This window comes from Camelus bactrianus, chromosome 14 (assembly GCF_048773025.1).
Source record: "Camelus bactrianus isolate YW-2024 breed Bactrian camel chromosome 14, ASM4877302v1, whole genome shotgun sequence".
Lineage (NCBI taxonomy): Eukaryota > Metazoa > Chordata > Mammalia > Artiodactyla > Camelidae > Camelus > Camelus bactrianus.
In genome coordinates, this window is record NC_133552.1 from 62,801,384 (window position 1) to 62,819,979 (window position 18,596).

Below are 18,596 nucleotides of genomic sequence, written 5' to 3' on the forward strand. Positions count from 1 at the left end.
TTCCCTAGTCTGAATGCTTTATAAAGAAGAAAACAGTCCTCAAACACACACACACTGAGAAATCTTAAAACACACACACACACACACACACACACACACACACACACACAAAGGCGATGAAATGCTTTGGAAGATACAGAAGTTCCCATGGTAAAGCAGTGAGCTCACCAGCTGACTTCCTCCCAGATTATGTTGACTGTCATGTAGAAAGAGACTCCTGCCAACAAGGATGTTTACTGAGGGCTTATTTTGTGCCAGGCCTGGCTTTAAGCATGTCGTATATCTTGTCTTTCAGTTCTTAAAAAGAACCATTCCAAAGATAAAGAAACTTAGCTACAGAGATAAGCCAGGAGAGGAACCAAGACGAGGTGGCTTACAGAACTATTAAATTAAAAATTAAGTATATTATAAAATAGACAGGTAATAAGAAGAATACTTTCCCACATATTCTAATCAGACAACCTGGTAATTCTAAACTCTCTTGGCATCAATTATTGTTTGTGAAAATTCAACAGACATTCTCATCTCCTAAAACTGAATCCGATTGTATTATGGGATTCATTTTATAGTTATTCCAGCCACATATTTATTAAAATGTGTCTATTTTTTTCTGGCAAGAAATCATCAACCTTCTCATCAAATCTACCTAAATGTTGCTTTCAGGTTTCCCAAGTCATTATTCATTTATCCAGCCTCTGTCCTGGAGGGTGAATCCTAGAAATACTCCATAATGCTTTTATCATTGATTCTTTAAATTTTGAAAAAAAGATGAGAAAAAAGCATTTTCTAACTCCCGTCTGATAACCTTACATCATGTACAAAAGAGACAGCTGTCTTCACTACCCAAAGATGACAGATTTCTTCGTTTCCTAGAGTTAGTTTTAGTCTCATAAATTCTTGACCGAATGTGCTGAGAATATGAAAACTAGAAAATAGATCTGACTTATCACATGTGGGCGAAGGAGCGTACGCTTTTCTGCAGAGACTGTATTAGGGCGGAAAGAAGAGATCTACTGAGAGAAGTCCTTCTGTCATACTTCAAATCCAAAGCTCAGAATACCATCGGGTTGTGATTCTGTCCTGTAGATTTCTTTGTTCTTCCAGCAAGGAAATCCAAACAAAACAGACGCTACCAATCAGAAGTTAGCAAATGGTAGCTGCTAATTCAACAAAAGAACTGTTTAATCTAAAAGTTTCCAATAATAATGTGTTGGCCATCCCAAGAGGTGGCCTACTCCTTTCTGGATGTTCTCAGAGAGAATGACTCCATACCTATTGTGGAGTTTGTGGGAAGGACTTCTGCTCTGTCTGGGAGTTTGCAATAGATTCCATTCCAAGAGGCTGCCAATGATAAAATTTATTGACACATTCTTGAAGCTGCTCATAATTCATGCATTTTATCAACTCTTAGGGTAGGGTGGTGGTCCATCAACCACTGTACATAATTTTAGAAGAGAATCAAGCTTAAGTGTTATGCATTCACTTTTTCACTTGAAAGATGAGAGCAAACATTTATTGAAAGCTGGCTTTGTGCCAGGCACTATCCCAAAGTCTTAATCTCTCTTCAAAGCAGTTCTCAGTATTATCCCCATTGTACAGATTAAAAGTCTGAGGCACATTTGCCCAGATCCACATAAACTGGAAGCAAGTTTAGAACCCAAGGAATGTTATTGGGAGACCAGAGAGGCAGGGGAGGGAGGGAGTGAATGGGCAGAGAATTTGACTCTTACTTTTTAACTTCAAGGAACTTCATACAATTCAGATGTTTTCAATGATGAATTTCATTCATAATTTCTTTAAGGCAAGTAAAATATGAAAATCATCCATTTTTACGCATAACAAATTATACCTGACATTTTCTGAGGGTTTATGATGTGTGAGGCTAAGAGCTTTGAGTAGATTATCTCATACACTTCACCCATGTCCTAGGGAAGTAGGTGTCTCTGTTATTTCTATTTTACAGAGGACACTGAGGTTTAGGGAGGGTAAGTGCCTTACCCAAGGTCACTTTCTGACCTTTACCCTCATGATATTCAGTTGTCCATATCTTTCAATCTGACCTTTCCAGGGCTTTGCCAATAGACCTTTCTCTTTTCCCAGAGAACAGAGATGGGAGTCTCCAAGTTCTTGCCTCTCCCAAATCTGAGTAGTGAAACTAAATTAGAACAAGGCAGGACCTAGCCTGCGATGCCTGGGGGCAGGCAACTCCTGTTCCCTGAGTATCCTCTGCTCAGGAACTTCAGTGGGCACAGTGTGATGCATCCTTCTGTCTAATCGAGTCCTTGTGGTTGGAGGAAAGGCCAGCAGCTGCCTGAGTCCTAGGTCTGCCTTAGCCACGCAGCAGAGCACATCACTTTGGCAGGAGAACTAAGACATCATTAAAGTTTGAGCACAGATCACAGCAGCAGCCTCTCCTGTATCTCTCTGCCTCTCTCTCCCCAAATGCATTTTTCATTTCGGTGCTCACTCATCTACGCCCTGCAAAAGCAGAGTGTTAGACACATGGTCCCGTCTCAGCGGGACTGCAAGGGCCACCCAAGATGGGCCACCAAACAGGGGAAGCCAAACATGTCAAAGGGCCATCTCCAAGCACAGGCTCTTCTTTCCTCTTTTCCTTTTATCAACACACTGATTAAAAACAGAAAATGCTTCCTTACTTTTTATACTGAGTCTACTTCCTAATTCCCAAAGGAAAGTTGCATTTTTTTCCTGGTTTTTTTTCTACCAATACCTCAAAACTGTGTCATGACTTCATCAAGGATTCTGTTCTATTTCATGTTTGACTGTGAAAATTGAATTTTCTTTCATCTTTACAAGTCAATGGATTTGGTAAAGGAATTCAGGAGAGACAATGATATCCCAACAGCTTTTTGTCACTGCACCCTGCCTGCCGGACTAAAACAGCCCAGCAGTAGGGGATGGACAGGAGAGTTGTATTTGTGTCACCTAAATCTCTGTCCTGATCACACATTGAGGCAATCAGCTCCCACATGTGGCCAGAGAGGCCGCTCTCCCACCTCAACTCAGAAAACTCAGTCAATCCTTTCAACAAGCCCTAGCCTTTCACTCCAAGTTTAGAAAGTTTATGCAATTTTAATTTATTTTCTTTACTTAGTACAATTTTATTTATTTATTTAGGGGGGGTAATTAGGTTTGTTTATTTATTTATTTTAAATCTTCATTAAAAATAGGTACTGGGGATTGAACCCAGGACCTTGTGCATGTCAAGCACACGCTCTACCACTGAGCTGTATCCTCCTATCCCATGCAATTTGAATTTTGTGAGTTATTCTAGGTATAAGGTAGGTGTATGAAAAAGCTGAGAAAAGACCATCAGAACCAAAAATCCCTGCAGGTTGGTAGTGTGACTTTGTAAGAAAGCCCAGCTTCCTCCAGGAAGTAGCAGGGCCTTTAATGGCAGTTCATTGACAGGCAGTTTATTTGAATAAAGTGCTACTATCATATAAGCATTGTAACAAATCAGAAAAGGAGATTATCTTTTTTACTGAAGTTGCTTAAGCTGTGATGGATCTGCAGAGGTTGGGCAAAGAAGATGGACAGTTAAAACAGCGGTTTTCTAACCCCTTCCACACTGCACTTAAATAGTATGGGAAGTCAAAAGCAACTATTAATTCACATGTGTGTGGTTGTATAATTTTTGTAATACGAATTCACAAAACTTGGACAAAGAAGGTGAATGGTTTAAAATAGTAGTTTCCAAAGATCGCTAACATGTGAATCATCCAGGGAGGTTGGTAAGCATTCTCGACCATGGGCATCCTTCACCTCAGACACACTAAATCAGAACCCTGTGGGGTGGAGTATGAAAAATGGTGTTTTTAAACAACATTCCCCACATCCCAGCACTGGTCCCAAAAGTGATGGTATCAGTGGTCTAGATGCTCAGAAGAGCATTTTAACATCTGTAAAGTTTTAACACCTATAGAGTTTACATTTGATAGTCAAGCCAGATTGGGGGAAAAATAAGAGAGATTAGTATAAACAATAAAAGCAAAATACACACCTAGGACAAAAAATGTGATTCATAACTGAATGTATATACAGTATATACTATCTAAGTTGTCATCAGAGAATTTCAGAATTGTCTCAAAAAAACAGCTATATGGATACATATGATACACAAGAAAACATTTTTGTCTTATGAGAAGGTAACTAAGAAATCTGGTTTGTCCTTGACTTTTCTACAATAATTTCCTTGCCTAGAATATACCTTTAAAATGGCTATTCATTTCTTGAAGGAAGGAAGCAAAAAAAATTGTCTAGTTCAACAAATTAGCTTTTAACACTGCTTTAAATTTTTACTTAATAAAAAAGTAGAAAACTGTTTTGAGGCTCCCCGGAGTTTAAAGCTTCTTTTCTCCTTAAAGTACTGACATACGGAATTGAGAGAAATGGAAAGAGTAATTCAACAAGCTCTAGTTCTGAAATTTTAAACCCTTATTTACAATATTTATCATAATCTCTGTGCTTTAGCTCCTGGGAGGAATAGTTAAAGAAGTTTCCGTACTTGAATTTTTTTTTAACCACAGGCAAATTTTAAAACACATATTTGATAGTATTTTAAGCCATCACTGACTTGTATCTTGTCTGATACAAATTTGTATCTTGTCTGACACAGGCCTCCATAATTTGTACTTTTCAGAAATAACAAAACATTTAAAAAATCCTTCCTCTACTTCAAAGAGGATATGTGAAGCTGATCTCCTGTGGATTTCATAATAATAATAAAGAACAGATAAAGAAATAATGAAGCAAAGGATCTAACCTATAAATTCTGTCAACCGAAGTTAAAGGAGTAATAAGCCGTTCTACGAACGCATCACAAATAGCACCAACAATACCCACAATCACCCGAGCTCAAGGTCCTGGATTCATTCTTCACCCGCCCCTCCCTTTCATTCTGTTGGTTCAGCCACCAAGATCTGTTAGGATTTGTTCCCTGATAAATCTCCACCGTCCACCTCTCCATTTCCATGATGACAGTCTGATGCCAGTTTCTCATCCTTAGAATTTCACACCCAATTTCCCCAACACCTTCCTTCACTGGCCCTCATTCTTATTTATCTCCTTCTTGACCTCATCCTTAGTTCGGGTCACCCTGACACCTCCTATGGACAGCTGTAGACTAAGAGGCCTTAAAGACTGGAATGCTGGCTTTTATTTTTTTTTTATAACAGATCTAAAGCTTTTCTGTCTTATCATGAACCCATTCATGTTTTTCCTCTTTCTTCTCCAGTTCTCTTTTGTTGTTTTCTTTATTTCCTAAGCTGAAATGCTGCTTCCTCATCCTGCTGTAGGTCACAGACCCCTTTGAGGAAACACTGCCTCTAAGGACCATGCTGTCCACAATGAATACACACAGGAGTACTGGTGGCTGTCTAGAGAATAATGCTGGGATAATCAGCATACATAAATAAAAAGCCTGTAATTAGAACTTTATTAAAGATAGTAATTTTTATTATTTTAAGGTCTTTTTTTCTCATTTAATTACTTTTTGAACTGTTGTTCTGTTTTTACATAATTCTACCTCACCTTTTTTTTTTTTTTTGGTAGCACATGCCTAGTATGTATTTCTTCATCTTTTTTATATTTCATTTTGAGCCATATTCGTACCATAAGAGAATGGTCTTCCGGTATTTTTCAGAATCACACATTTCCAGTATATTATTTTCCTGCTGCTTTAATTTTGGAGAAGAGAATGAAGCCAGTCTAACTTTTCCCTTGTGTGTAGTTTGTTTCCACTTGAGCAAAATAATGCTGGAATATTTTCCTTTTTCTTATTTTTCAAATTCAAAGTGTTCACCAGGCTAGATTTGATGCTAGATTTCAATTAATTGTTTTCTGGTCCATGATAACCCACCTTCATCTGCATACTTGTGGGTTTTTTTTTTTCATTGAAAGGAAAATAATTATGATATGTCACTTAGAACAAGGCCTGTGTTCCATTTGCTCTGATCTCCCTGTCAGAAAGACCACTGATTTGTGTGTCTGTGTTGGCTGTCTTCCATACACAGCATCCTTGCCCCAAACAAAGACCTCTTTTCATCTCTTCCCTTTGCATAATTGGAGATAAGTCTGACTCTTGATCTCCACATAAAAGATTCCCTTGGCTGCAGTGTTCTGACTTTCCATACTTTTAATTCTCCTGGGCTCCCGCCTTGAACCCCAGTCCTGCCCTCTCCCTCTGGACCCTTGGGGTCAGTCCCTGTCATCTGAGCACATTCTTTTCGGTGGGGCTTCCCTCGCCCTGGGGTATCGTGGAGAAATTACTTCAGAAGTTAAGCAATTCTGTCTTACCAAGAAAATTCTCCGACTTTAGCCTTTACCCCTTCATATTAAAGGCTTCTGCAGAAGCTCTGTTCCTTATTTTTTGTGCAAATCTCTGAGGTAGAAGATTGTGACCAGAGCCTTAGTTTTACCCATCAGCTCCATCAGTCCAGCTCCATCTGTACTGAATCTACCAGAAAGGCCCTGGAGTTCATACAGCCTAGGAGCAAACGGTCTTCTTGTTCCTGAACCTACAGGGTTCAGGTTTCTCACTATATAAATTCCTTTGATCATTTATTTGAAGCCTGGGTAGGAAGTCCAAAAGCAGCATTAGATGCCTGAGCTCAAAAAATTGTTTTTTTCCCTAGAAGACCTCACATTTACTTATTCAGATTACAACTTTTCTAGCATTGCTACTTTGATTTTACTGTAAGAGGTGTGTTTTATCATCTGGATTTCAGATGAATTTGTTAAAGGTCAAATCTTTATACAGTGCATAGCTCATAGATCCAAGCTATTATTTTATCTTCTATTATTCCTGTAAAGAGGGAAGGGAATCCACAAATACTAAAAAGAAGGCAGATTTACCTCAGGAAGCATACAAAGCATCTTATTCAAAATTATAATCTTTAGGAAACCAACTTGGAGATACGTATATATCCATGACATATAATATATATTATATATATCCATATAACTTATATATACTGTATATCCACATAGTAATTTAGATAATCCATTTTTTTCCAGGAACATCATTGTTTAGAATTGATCGTGAAAAAATAACATCCAGCAGAAATAAATCTCTATACACTAACAATCTAATGGGACATTATTTATAATGATGAAAAGTTGGAAAAAGCAAATGTCCAACGACTGAGGTGTGTCTGTACAAGTGAGGTGATTTTCATGGGGTATGGTCTTACATAGTCATTTACAATTTTTTAAAGAAGAAAACTGTAGAGAAATATGAAAAAAAGGCTTATGAGAAATAAGCATATAACAAAGCTTATGAGAAATAAGCATATAATAAATGCTTATTAGAAATAACTAAATGGCAAAACCAGTGACAAAATGCACAACACCATGACCACAATTACACAAAGTTGTATAGTCTTAAAAACACACAGGCAGTACACTCTTCTGTGTTAGGTTGTTGGGACCATGGCTGTTTATTCTTTCTCTATCATTTCTGTCATTTCTACCATGTCTGATATTTTTAATTGAACAGATAAATTTTAAAATGTTAAATGTTTGCACACAAAGAGTTTTGAAGGTGTAGAAACTTCTTGCATGAGTCCTTGTGACAGGTAGGTATCACACAACATGAGAGTCAGGCTTTAAAATGCTGAAATAATTTTGGAAGGGAGCAATTCATAATTTCTTTAAGCTCAAGGTCATCGTTTCCAAACCAAAACTAGAAAATAGGCTATATGGTTGTCTATGCACTTCAATATTTGTCTTTCCTGGCAGATTCGTAGGGTCTGGTCGGTATCTTTTCCTCACTGAACCCCTAGCCCCTGGCCCAGTGCCTGGCTTACTTTAGGACAGAATGTTATGGGGAGATTGATTTTTTTTTTTTCCTTCACAAACTTGAAATCCACGTGTGACTCTTCTCTGGGATAAATGCACACAGCCACGAATATCCTGAAATTATCCCAGCATCACTGATAAAGGTTGAAACAAATACATCCATGCCTGCCCACGTGCCCACACATACACATATTCACAACGTACCCCGGAAGAGAAGAGAAGCAAACAGAACACATTTCAAAGAAATGCCGTACTGGAAAAAAGAAGAAAAAAATCCTACACAAAACTTCAGTTCTCTAAACTGCAAGCAAATGGTACTATTTCGAGTAGTTTTTTTCTTTCAAAGTACAATTATTTTTCCTCTTTTGACTATCTTGCGCATCATAGCCATAGGTTTACCACCATTTCACATGACTTGTCTTCAATTTTTACGGAGCCTCTAGTATCCTTATCGGTGACCGCACGCCTGTTCTGCCAAAATGTCTCTTCTACCAACGCGAAGGGGGTCCAACCAGCCTGTTCACTTTTTCATTTTTCTCCCAAGCCTGACACTGCCTTCACTTTGGTTTTAACAATAGCTGGGTCAAAGTCCCACAGAATGAAAGCCCACCAATTAGGAAATGCGTTTTTGTTGTTATAGAGGATTGAGAAGCTACGATTTTTATTTGCAAGTGTTGAAATTTAATCTCTGAATGTAAAAAAAGAAAACTTGGTGTACATCTGGCTTGGAGATAACTTCTAGAATCTACCCTCTCCTCTCCTCCTTAATATCAAGTCACAGCTGGAGCTATGAATATATGACTTTTCTTTTTTTAATAGCCACCTGTTCATTTCTGATCCTTATTAAAGGTCTTCACCAACCCTGGCCTCCTTAGAGACGGTCACCGAGACTCCACTCCCTCTGACCGCCAGGGAAATCCAGGCCTAGCTGATGGCCGGACAAACATGAGATTAAGAACACATCCTTCCGAGGCCTGAACCTGGGGGTGCCTGAACCAGAGCCTTGATAATATATTCCCTGAACAGCTGGGACTGAAATGGAAAGATTTACCCTACGGTATTTCAAGCGTTTATCCGGACCTGAGTTTCAAGGTATCACACTATCCTGAAAGAGGAAAATTCGAGAAAACCCTGCTCAGCGTCTGGGCCCACCTACACTAGTCTCTTAAGGGCCGTACGACAAAACCGGCGTGGCTTTGGCAGGACACTACTTTGCTGGCCCCGTGGCCCCTAATGACGGCCGCTCAAGCAGGCCAATGAATAAACCGAGGGCTCTGACGCGCAGGGCGACAGGGCCGGGTGGGCAAGGCCGCCTCGGGACCGCGCGGGAGCGGGCGGCCCCCCAACCTGCGCGTCCTCCTCACCCCTGAGGAGCGGAGGGGCCGGTGCAGCCGTGGCCGCGGCCGCGCTGCGCACCCGCCCCCCCAACCCCCAGCCACCTGTCCCCTACGTGCCCGCGGGGCAGGCCGAGGTCTGGCGGCCCCGGGCATCCGGCGCCCACCCGCGCGCCTCCGAGGCCGGGAAGGCCCGCGCTGGGTCCCCGCCGAGGCTGGGGCGCCTCCTCCGGCCCCCCCTCACTCCCCGCGCCCGGCCCTCGTCCCCCGCGCCCGCCGGCCTCGGCCTGGGCCGGGGTGACCGGCGCGCCCCCGGGCCTCGGGCGGCCGTGACCAACCTGTAACCCCCGTGCTCGGCGCGCTCATGGTCCCGCGGGTGCGGCGGCGGCGGCGGCGGCGGCGGCGGCGGCGGCGGCGGGCGGCGGGCGGGGCGCGCACCCACCGCGGGGACGCGGCCCCTCACCTCCCGCGGCTCCGTGGGCGCGCGCCTCCCGGCCGGTGCGGCGGCTCTGCGCTCGGCGTTGCTGGCGCTGCTGCCACCCGGGCGGCCCGGCCTGCCAGCGCCGGGAAGGGGGCGGGGGCGGGGGCGGGGGCGGGCTGGGGGCTGAGGGCTGAGGGCTGTTTCCTTTGGGCCTTTTTGTTGTTGTTGTTAAATCAGAGTTGGCTTTGCCGCGGGGGCTGGGATGCTGGATGCAGCTGGGGCTGAAGGGAGGAGAAGGCAGAGGAGGCTGCGCTGCGGTGGGTGGGGAGCCGGTGCGAGCAGGTTCCTGCTCTGGCTGCCACCGTCAGCCTCACAGCAACAGCTGGGCTCTCCTCCGCCAGCTCCTCCCGTGGTCTCGCCGGTGCGGCTGTGTGCACCGGAGACGGGCGCACGCGGGGCACACGCGGGGCCACCGCAGAGAGGCCAGCAGGGCCCGCGTGCGTGCGTGTGCATGTGCGTGTGTCTGTGCGGTCTTGTCTTCCCGGCTGCGGTGTCTGAGGATGCGGACCAGTTTCACTCCTAAGTGTGAAATGGCTAGATCAGGAGGGCATCGGTGACGTTTATCATAGCTCCTAAGCATGTTATTTTCCCGTCACATTCAAATATTTTGTTATATGGATGAGGCTGGATGTCCATTCACAGATTGATGGTCACCTCCAGGTGCCATAAGGATACCCGGACAGGAAGCTGAATCTGATGTTTCCTGGGGCTTCTGGCAGAGCAGGTTTGGAGAAATCTTGGAAACTTGAGCGCCCTTGCTCAGGCCCAGGGAACATCTGCCCTCTTAGTCGCACTTCTTATAAAGTTTAATCAGGGGCTGACATCTTGCTTTGTAGTTAGATATTAAACCCACCAAGGAATTCTTGACAGTAATTTAGTCCTCATGTGTGGTCCCCACACACATCATACACGCACAAGCACATAAATACAAGGAGAGAGAAAACTGAAGGAGACTTCCTCTAGAAGAGAAATCAGAACCTCTAAACAAAGAATAATTCCCTATTACAAAATCGTAGTCCAAGGGATGGAAGTAAAGTCACATACACACATTTTAAAAATAAAGTGTCTGGTTCTGTATATTTAATTAACTTATCATCTAAAAAAAACCTTTTGTACAATCCATTCACATTAAGCCAATCTTAACACTTTTGTATTATTTAAAGGAAATTAAAAAGTAATTGGCATTTCATGAAATACAGAACCATGTGGAATTTTTTTTCAAATTTCTGAAGATTTCAGAATGATCAACTATATAAAAAGCTAAGTTCTAAACAAATGATGAAATTGTATGGAAATATTCTTCACAACACAAAATGGAAGGTAATTTCAACAAATCTATAAATAATTTGTTTAGAAAAGTCTTTACCAATTTGTCTAGTCATCTTAAGTCACTGCTCTTAATCGTTTGATCTGAATGCTAGTTTATTTCCCTCTGTATATTAAATATATGTAGTGCTATATCTTTGGAATTTGTCAAGTTAGAATTATCAGGTAGAAAATCATAGTAATGAAACAAAGACCAAGATATTTACAAACTTTTGGAATGAGGTGATAAAACCAGCAGTTCTACTAGTCTCAGCACCACTCCTCACTAACCAGGCATTTCAGATCCTTCTCTGTCCATATTTGAACTACTACAATGCAAGTATCTATAATTCATGCTCAGGAGCCAAACAATCCCATGGATGATGAAGAAAGTCTTGGGAAACCCGTGGGCTTCCACAAAGCAGTGGGAGAAACTCAGTACTCCTGTCTTGGAGTCTGTAGGAAGTCCCTGTGTATTGGAGACGACAGTCATCCTAAAAGGCAGACACTTTTGTCCCAAATATCACATCACTCCTTCCACCTGCCCATTATCCTTGTAGTTTCTTATAAGTAAAATTAGGGAGGATGGGCGAGCATCTCTTCCAGGTCTAATGGGCCTTGTAACGCTACCCATTGCTATAATATAATGAAAGCAAATTGCTGCCCTATGGGTTCAAAATAATTCACAGGTGTGTTTTGTTTGGCTTACAAAATATTTTTGACAAATTGTAATCAGTTACCAGCATTTGAAAACCATGAGATTTTTAGTTTATTATTTAAAAAAATAAGAAGATCTGGCCGAGTGAGATTTGCATTTCCACAGGGCAAAGGCAGTTGGAATAGTCCTATGCCTCCCAGAGACAAACTTCTCATTTGTCCCTGCCCTCTAGTCCACTCCAATGCCCACCCCTAGAAGGCACTGAGGGTGTGAGTTAAATCTGTATTCAAGAGTGCGAGATCAGAGAAGGGGCACTGTCAGACAGAGAAAACAGTCAAATAGAAGGAATTTGACAATACAGAGGATGAAGCTGGGCCAATGTGCAATCAAGACAGTAAACCGTGAATTACAGAAAATTGTGTTCATAGTCCAGCAAGAGCTTTGAAATAGAAGTAACTCTGAAATGCAAGCTAGTAAGAATTTGATTAAATGGGATATTTGTTTCTCATGAACTCATCTGTCCCTACTGTTTATTTCCACCAAAAATTAGTGTTTCATTTGACACCATAGTGAGTAGCCGAGAAAACAACATCCCTGCTAAAAGAGAAATTTAAAACTCCGTGGTGGGTGGGGGAAGTGCCGCCTGCTCTTGGGAATATAGGAACCAATTCAACTGCAGAAGGATTCTGTTAGATCAGATTTATGGGGGGATTACATGGAGGTAACTAGTCCAGATGCTCTAATATTTTTGAGACCCTTTTTAAGACTGACTTTAATCTGTACACATTTTGCTTATATTGTGTGATTTCAGGGCTCACATATGGCCCCCTTGCCACCAAATATGGATATGATTGAATTTCCTCTGTTAGAGACACTTTGGGCAGGGAAAATAAGACTTTAAAAATAGAAACAGGCTAACCAGGAGGCATCTGTTGCTTGCTAACACACTAGCATGGATTAGCAGGTACAGAATTTAGTTTAGGCAGAATAGCAGCATTTTGAGGGTGGAGGGCCTGGAAGAGGTTTAACACTGTTTCCTATACCTCGAACAGGACGTGTGATATTGATGCCTCTGGGGTGTCCTTGTCACTACATGAATCAACTTTCCAGGCAACCACAAAACATTCATTCATCATTTAAATATTACGAGGTTTTGGAAGACACCTCACATCCTTTTCCTTAAAGCATTGTTTCCTAAACTTTCCTGAGAATAAAGATCACCTGGGTGATCTTATATACGTTCATGAAGATTCTCAGTGTCTCTGGAGTGGGTACGTGCACCTATGGAGAAACTCTCTTAATAAAGCAGGAATCCCTTTGAGCAACAGAGTTCCCGTAGTTGGCACCGATTCACAAGCATTCTTGCCTGATAGACCAGAATGGACTCGCCTGCTCTCTTCCCTCTCCTGCTGGTCCTGTGCACATCCCTCATTAGTGATCACTGAACCAGTTCTGGAATCCGAGTAGACCCTGCACTTAGGTTGTAGCCTGTTACCTGAAGCACTAAAAACATGTTAAGTGCAACTAGGTGTAAAAGACCATCTGCTGAGTAAGATTTGAGGTCTTTGCAAGGTTGTCACGTGGGTGTTTAATGTGTCATTACTTCCTCTTTGCATTCAAATCAGCCAAAGGTAGGAGATAGGCTTAGCTTATCCTTCAGCAGCAGATAAAAGAAGGAAAGACAATGTTAAAAGTCAAATAGGCAGAAGCTACGATTCTTAAACTGGATGGAAATATACAGGGGCAAGGAATGCAATTAATTTCTCTTATAGAAAAAGAAACTGCCAATGATATGGGAAAGATTCCAGAGGACAAACTGGACTTAGAAAATCATACTGTGTAGACCAAAGTGTGATGCCTACTTTATGGGTTAATTGAAAAAATTCCTAACTTATCATTTTGTTCTACTTTAAGATGGTATTTTCAAGGAAAACTCGATTTTAGAAGGAAAAAAAGAAAGACCATGAAATTAGGAATAAACAATAGTGCCAATTAAACACTCCTGTGGGGAGCAAAACAGAGGTCTCGCTGTCCCTAGCAGCGGCGGAGTCAATCACCGCAAGGAACTGGAGGACTTCTGAAAACAAAGGTCATGTTTCAAGAGAAACAGTAATCAAATGATGCATATTTTGAGTCCTTAGTAATAAAATCTGCTACAAGATAGGAGTAAAGCTTTGAGTTCTGAAAATAACCTTGAATACCTCGTTTACTGTGTAAAATGTCTTAGTAACCAGGGGCACAGACCTCTCAAGGCTGTTGGGGCTGGAGCACTCTGTACGGCAAAGCACCCAAAAGTCCTTCCTGAGGAGGAGGGGGTCTAGGATGCCTGGTGGACAAGAAGGCTGATAAGCACCAGGGATCAGCTTGGGACCAGCTGTAGCCATGCGGCCGTTCTCACCTTGCTAATTCTCCTCTTACAAATTTCGAGAGACTGGGACCAACCAGAATACTAGAGAAACTGTGCCTGGATGGAATAGACGTAATGTGAGAAGCGAGTGGATCTGAGTAGCACTGAGAGGCAAAGGGTGGACAGTGTTGGGTACTATTGATGCCACATCCAAAGCCTCCTTATCCAGGCCAGGACACCCCCCCCCCCCAGTGCTGTTAGGAATAGTGTTGACTTCTCAAACCTCTCTCCTTCTGCAGAGAATGGCCCTCTTTTAAACGGGAAGATATGACCTCTCCCCGACCCCACGGGCCTTCTGAAGCCAGTGATGAATGAACATTTTTGTACAAAAAGCTGTCCCTCTTGCCTCTGTTGAGATGGACCAATTCTCCCTTTCTCCTGGAAGTACCTCTTGGGTAAATCATGTGCCCCTGAGTCCACGTCTCGGTCCCTGCTTCCGGGTCGCTGATCCGAGACGACGTCCTGTTCTGCGTGCTGCTGGAGTTGGAGGTCGCAAATTTCACTCTCTTCCTCGCTGGTTTTGAGTCCAGAAATCTTGTCGTACTTTAGTCCTGCAAATTCTGAAAATTTAATGTAGCTTCTTTTTAGATTTCCTACATACATAATTATTTTCTTTGCAAAATGACCATTTGTCTTTCCCTTTCCAACTTTATTTTATTTCTCTTCCTGGAATTTCTGTGCTGGCCAACTTGGAAATACTGGACACAGAGGTCATTCCAGATCTCAAAGGAACAGCTTTCCCTAATTAACCTCTATGTGTGATACTTGTTGGAGGTTTTTTGGTTGATAACTTTAGATAAGGTTATTTCTATTCTTAGTTTATTAAAAGTTTTGTCTTTTTATATTGAATGATTTTCATTCTTTTAAAAAAAACCTTTTCCCACATCTATTGAGATAAACATGCTATTTCTCCTTCAATCTGTTAATGCTGTGAATGACAAAATCAAAAGATCTTATAATGTTATCTTAAATGATGGCCTCCAATGAAAGCACAAACAGAGAACTGGAGCAAATTAACAACTAGAAAAAAGAGTTTTATCTACAATTACCAGCTATTTTATATCTGGACCAAAACAAGATATTACAGCTTTTCTCCACAGAATAAACTTTTTTTATTAGATGGTAAATAGTCCTTACCAGGGAGGGTGATTTCTGAAACAAGTCTTAACCTATTCTTGTTTTCATGCTTCCTTTTATGATAATTATTTATAAACACATGTCTACTTATTTAGATTTTAAAGCCCTTAAGGAGAGTAACCTAACCTCACAAGCCTTTGCATCCTTATTTCACTTTGTCTAGTACTTTTTACCCAGTAATGTGCTCAATCAGCATTTGTTTAGTAAATTAGCTAAATACCAATTAGTTCGCAAATTTAATTGTTCAAGATTTAAATGCTTTGTGTGAATAATTTTCCCTTTGATGCAATAGGTATTTTTAGAGAGGCAATCAAATATTTTTATACTAGGAATTGAAAAATTTCCATTCCCTGACCAGAAGTCAATCTCAAAACACAGCTGTGATAGTGTCTAATTACTAAACCACCAGGGACCTGAAGCTTCTTACTTCAGTGTGAAAATAAAATAGAAGATGATATTGAATAAGTTATGTCCTCATTAGTCTGCAACACATTCTCACATTGTAAGACTGGAAAAAGCTTTCAGAGGCCATTGGATCTTGTGTCTACATCTAGACAAGATGATACTTTAAGTTACACAAAAAATATTGTTGCCTCTCTTACGTAAGAATCTTTAGTGGAAAAATTTATAAAACTGTTTCATCTATAAGTTTTCACAGCATTGCATAACAAAATAAGAATTATAGACATGATCCGGTATTTATGTTTATATAACATTAAGCCATTGATGTAATGAATCTTTTTAATTAAAATTGTGGACTCCAGCAATGGTTTTCTTGTTATTAAAAGCATTCCAGTGATCCAAGGGTATATTCATTTTTCTAAAAGTCACCAGAAATCTTCTTTGATTTAAGCCGATTTCCTGCCCTTGTCACATTATAAGTGGGTATAAAATGGTTGCTTATCATGAATTCCATCATGTATTTGCGTGTATGCCTATATGTTATTATGATGATGATTACATTTATATGCATTTTTAAATTCACAAAGGCAGTTTGCTAAGTCTAGCCTAATCTACTTTTTTTCCAGATTAAGTAATTCATTTCCTTTTAATCGTTCAATATTCATCACAACTATTAGGCCGCTAGAAATAACCATCTTTATTGCTCATAAACAGTTGAATAACAGCAACAGTTTATGGCTCAAACTAACATATTCCACATACCATTAGGTGCTACAGATAGTACCCAGGAAATATATGATACTTTATCTTAGTGTCAATTTCCCAGAAGCAGACACTGTGATGAATATGTGTGCAATTAATTCTAAAAAATGCTCCCGGGGGAGAGCCACAAGGATGCAGGACAGGGAGAGGAAAAAGATAAGCCATTTGAGACATGAGACTTACAGAGAGTAGGATTTAACACGATTATGTAGGGAAATGCTGGATTATAACTTATACCACGAAGATGTCTACATCTTGGCAAATTTTCTGGGCTTTCACTCATAATAACAATTGGTTAATGGCTTCAGGAGGGTACGTGTTGCGGTGGGTGGCAAGTGGAGAAGGGGAGGGAATATAAATAAACATCCAGGTACTTCTGACTCTCTACACGTATTGACAATATGGTCATAATAGTCTGATAGCAGTGCCCTGAAGGAGATCAGCCAGTGCTGGCCTTTGAACGTTTACCGGAGGCACACCACCTACACCAACAGAATCTGTGAATGTGAGGGGGCCTGGGCAAGGCACCAGTAACATCTGCCACCCATGCTGGATGCCTTCAAGGTGCTGAGAAAACACAGCCAACACATAGAAGGCAGTTACTGCACGATGCAAGAATTAGCTAAATAGCTGTCACTATAACTCTGATATGAGTTGAAGCTGTCAAGATTATCTACATGGGCTGGAGAAGACTGAACAGACTTGCGAAGGGCACTGAACTAAAGACAGCCTTTAAAATGTGGAAGATGTAAATTGCATGGAGGGGAAGAGAGGACATTTCAAGTGGATGAAAAACAAAATTTTGCAGATTGGGAAGCAAATGTTGAAAAGGAATTAGGAGTAGAGAAGGTTTCAAGGGGAGTAACACCTGGGGAAGGGAAATGGAGGAAGCAAGTTTGGGGAAGGGGAGCCATCCGACTCCTCTGCCCACCTGACCTTGCTCCATGCCAGCCCCACGGGTGGCTCTTATGCAGTGATTGTCCCTTAGGGATTCCACATGGAGCAGAAATGGCTGGACTCTCACACCACTCCCCTCAGCAACTAGTGGTCAGCCATCCTGAGAAGAGCCATGACCTTGGCTGGAAAGCTGCGGTAAGTCTCTGAAAGGACCAACAGCTGGTGACCTTCAGCCAACTACCCCCCACCCAGATGGTTAAGGAGTCTTTTCTTGAAGGGAGTGCCAAGCAATGTATGTCCATTTCTGCACTCGTGACAAGATGTCAGAAATCATGGAGGCATGTAACACAGTACCCCTGTAGGGACAGAATAGGAATCACTTTTGCAATCGTAAGAAATAGTAGAAACTGTGAGAAATATCCCTTGGATCTGTCCTCCTTGTGGGGATTTTTTTCTTGAATCTCAAACTTGATATCATTCTTTATGGTGATTAATAGATGGACCCTAAATGTTTTTTCATGACTAGCTGAGTGATTTCAGGCAGTAAATGGTGCTAAAGGATGGGTATAGGAATGAGCCAGTGTTCAAGCTGAATCAGAGAGTACTGAGTACCTGCAAACAAGTGGCCAGGAAAGAGAAAGAAAACAACTGAAGTGGAAAATGGAAAGTGTAGGACAAAGTGTACCTTCTTTGTCATTTGTCCTAAAACCAATTCTGTTCCAAAAGAAGCAACTGTCTTTATGTACAAATGCTGTATCTACAATTTGCTAACATTTTTATCTTGGTTAATTTGTCTGACTTTTGTGGGCAACACAGTCCCACGTTCTGAAGTTGTTGTCAAGATTAAGTAAGATAAAATATCACCTATTGCTGACGCTAAGAGGCAAACATTTTGTTCGCGTTCTTACCAGTCTGAAATCAGATCAATAGCAATTGATGGCATCTTGCAGTCTCTGTTGACCCAGGCAGTCATGATGATGCTCAGACATCGAAGCTCTAAAATGAAACTTGCAAAAGTGGTGTCAGCTTCCTGGGATACAATCCTGGAGCCAGTAGCAGAGCAATCTCGGAACTCAGTGGGTGTGGTGACCAGGTGTGGATCTTGGTGATTCAGATGAGTTTAGCAAAATTCTAGGAGTTGGGACCAAAATTTGGCTAGCTATACAAACATGGAAATAATTCAGCACCGAAGGAGTTTGACTTCTTTTATAGATTGTTTTAAGTAAAATGGCATTGTTGACACTTCATGATACAGAAGATGATGTGATATGAAAAACAGTCATAAAATTCCACGTTGAATAGTGAATTGTTTTACTGGATAGAATAGTGGATAAAAAGGAATTTTAGGACTATCTCAACCAATTTATTTCACTTGTGTTTTCCTTTTGATTT

At 41.3% G+C, this 18,596-nt stretch overlaps 1 protein-coding gene and 1 non-coding gene across 4 annotated transcripts in view; both read right to left on the reverse strand.

The window, feature by feature from the left end:
* Positions 1-9,610, reverse strand: part of NALCN (sodium leak channel, non-selective) — a 265,363-nt gene extending 255,753 nt beyond the window's left edge. For 2 of the 3 annotated variants that reach the window (XM_074378486.1, XM_074378485.1), the window contains exon 1: positions 9,494-9,609. The gene's annotated coding sequence lies outside the window, so the exon portion shown is untranslated. Of the gene's footprint in view, positions 1-9,493 lie in introns of all 3 variants that reach the window. The other variant, XR_012511758.1, reaches the window with a different exon arrangement.
* On the reverse strand, positions 3,187-3,262 carry TRNAV-GAC (transfer RNA valine (anticodon GAC)). The gene has a single exon. It is a non-coding gene; the product is annotated as a tRNA-Val (tRNA).
* Positions 9,611-18,596: the final 8,986 nt, after the last annotated feature.